The sequence below is a fragment of the Protomyctophum parallelum genome (assembly GCF_964188405.1).
Source record: "Protomyctophum parallelum genome assembly, chromosome: 3".
In the NCBI taxonomy this organism is placed as follows: Eukaryota; Metazoa; Chordata; class Actinopteri; order Myctophiformes; family Myctophidae; genus Protomyctophum; species Protomyctophum parallelum.
In genome coordinates, this window is record NC_139698.1 from 44962544 (window position 1) to 44965832 (window position 3289).

Here is a 3289-nt window from a genome sequence, read left to right on the forward strand (position 1 = left end):
GTTCCATTGTGGTTCCTAAACACATGGTGGCACACTCACAGTGTGTAATGTAGTTATTTTAAGAGAATTCATTCACTTTGCCACAAGGTAATTGAAAGGCCATGGCATACTCTGTTCCCTGAGAGAAGGATAATTCACCAGTGGTTTTCAATGGGAGGAAATGTTGGAGCACAAAAGGCATTTTATGCATTTTTATTGCAATGGTATCAGGGGATCTCAACGCTGTTAACATCTCTGTGCATTCTGAGGTCAGTCTTGTTTTTAATATTACATTATAGTATACTGTGTGTAGCAGCCCAAGGAAAGCTCCTGGTATTAACTCGATTTCAGGCTGTGGTTAATGGTTACTGAAGAGATAGACACAAAACTAGGGCTAATATTAGAGAAACCTATATGTATGTGTGGATGCAACAAGTGCTTAACTCCTGGCCGCTGATCTGAATGTGCACCCGTGTGTGTGTGTGTGTGTGTGTGTGTGTGTGTGTGTGTGTGTGTGTGTGTGTGTGTGTGTGTGTGTGTGTGTGTGTGTGTGTGTGTGTGTGTGTGTGTGTGTGTGTGTGTGTGTGTGTGTGTGTGTGTGTGAGAGAGAAAAAATAAATCTATTATGAGAAAGTGTATAAAAGTTCAATGCGTTTGTTTCTGTTTACGCCAAAAGGAGACATTAGTCTGCTGAAAATATTCAGCCAACAACACAAAGCCAAGAAGTGCAATGAGTAAGATTAATGAACCTGAAATATATTTGACAATCTAAACCAAGAATATATACTTTCATAATTCACTGAAGTAAAAGCTTTGAAAGACTGTTCTGCATGGTGGCAATGGTTTCGGTTCTCCCAGAAATAAAAGTCTGCAGTTTGTGCTTAGGCTACTTGAGCGACTTTTCTGAAATAAATATAAAATGCCAGCGATTAGGCCTGGGCCGTGGCTCAGCGGTCCAGGCACCTTGGCTGGTAATCCAGTCTGGCAGTGTGCCACGGGTTCGACTCCCGATCCCGACGGCCTTCACTGCATGTCACTCCCCCATCTCTCTCCGCATTTCCTGTCAACCGACAGTGATTCTATCGCTCTACAAAAAATAAAGGCTAAAGCCACAAAAAAACATTAGAAAAAAGCCAGAGATAAGCTGCTCACAGAGAGACAGACAGGAAGGAAACTGACACTACATAGTGCACACAGCTGGAAAGGGCCCTGCATGTCATCTACACCGCACAATGCAACTAGTCACAACTCCTTGCAAGTTGCAACAAAACTGATTTAAGGTCAACCGCACCAATGCAACTGCTTGCAACTGCCATTGAGGATAATGGTTGCAACTAGTTGCATGTTGCAAGGAGTTGCATGGCAAATCATTGGTGTGGAGTGGGCTTTAGAATGCTACTAAATGGCAGTATCACATGGGAGGACCACATCAGAAACGTGGACCTCTATGGGGACCTATACCACGGGTCATAGACCAGGTCAGAGAGAGAAAGATGAGGCTGGCACTGCATTAGGCACCTGGAACTGGTGGCAAGCAAACTGACAACCCCAGGGCACAGCCAGAAAAGGAAAGAGGTGCACCACCTACTGTATGTAGATACACTGCAGAGCAGAGCTCACAATGCAAGGCTCAAAACCCTGATGCTAGACCGGAGAGTGTGGAAGAGATTTAGGAGTCCTGAGTTGATGTTGGCTAGTCCACACACTTGCATTCATTGCCTTGCATCGATTATTACTGGGAGATTGACCAGTTCTTAAAATATATTGCTTAGATTCGATTTTCCATTACGATCCATGCAAGTTTCACTTTACCAGGCATTTGACTTTTGTGGCTGGAGGTGCATGGTTCTGTTTCATGATGGCATGCATGAGCGAGCTGTGATTGGTCTACTTTAGGGGTGCAGTACGTTAGTTAGACTAGTCATTGGTCCGACAACCCACCTCAAAACCTAACCTAACCATAACCGCAAGCACGGAAGCAGTTCGACATGCGTCCGCATGTCGAACTAATGCTCCGTCGGATTTACATGCGGTCCCCCTACTTTAGACGGGACATGCCGTCTAAAGTGTAAGATCTGTATTCTGTTCTAGACATTTCTTGCACGATGTCAGATATTAATGGGAGCAGGAATTAAAAAGGGAAACCTTTTACCAGTGATTTGCCTCCTCAGTCCTCAATACCTATTTACGGTACATTTCAGGGAATATTCCTGATGACAAATAAAGACTTGCAGCCATCTGACAGAAGACATGGGTTAGCAAACCATGACATTACAGAGATGACATATTTAAACTATATGGCTGACAAAGGATAAAAACATGTAATCAGATTAATCACAGTTTAAAAATGTATTAATCATGATTAATCACCATTTGAACTATGTCCAAAACATGCAATGTCTTTCCGTATTTTGTTGTGGGAATGGAAAGATAAATGACAGAAGGCGGATATATACATTTGTATGTACAGTAACTTGTGTTTTTATTCTCTTTCCCTCTTGTTTGGATCTATCAGCCATCATCAGATACCAGAGGGATGACTACTGCAGAATGGACTGGATTATGGGATGTATGGGGCGGGTCATCTATAAGCATGCATTAGCTGCGTTAAACATTTTAATCTAATTAATTTCACAAATTAACTAACTCAGTTATTTTGTCATCTCTAGTTTAAACCCATGACTTGTTTTCAGTTTACTTTAATTTAGTGGTTTATTTAAATTTAATTTCAGAAAAATACACGAATACACAAAAATACACAAAACCAAAAGCAAATATAGTAATTAAAGTAATCACAGCAAACAAAATCTAAACCATGGCCCAGGATATAGACCGATTCAGAAACGAGTCTCAAGGCAATGTATTTCCTGTAGGAGAAGACGACATATCTGCGGTTTCCCCACACCTCCTTCTACTACAGTGAATGGAAAAGTGACTGATGTTAGTCTGCCTCAAACATTACTCTTTTACCTGCTTTTTACTAACACTGACATTACAAAGATGCCCAGAACATCGGGCTGAACCTGCTTAGTTTATGGCTGCTCCAACAGTAGTGGCAACATAAAAAATAAAAAAAACTGAATGTCAAAATATCTACCGCGGTGGCTGAGACCAGAGCCATATAGTAATGGTTGAGACAAAGCAGTGAAAGGTCCTGAAAGATACATAATGTCAGTCTTACCCAATACCCAATCTTTCTGTTTTAGGAACACAAGGCTGCTGTACTTTTTACCTCATATTAAGCATTAAAGTATGAGGTATAAAGTACAGCAGGAAATACGTTGCCTGCGACCATGAGACCCATTTCTGA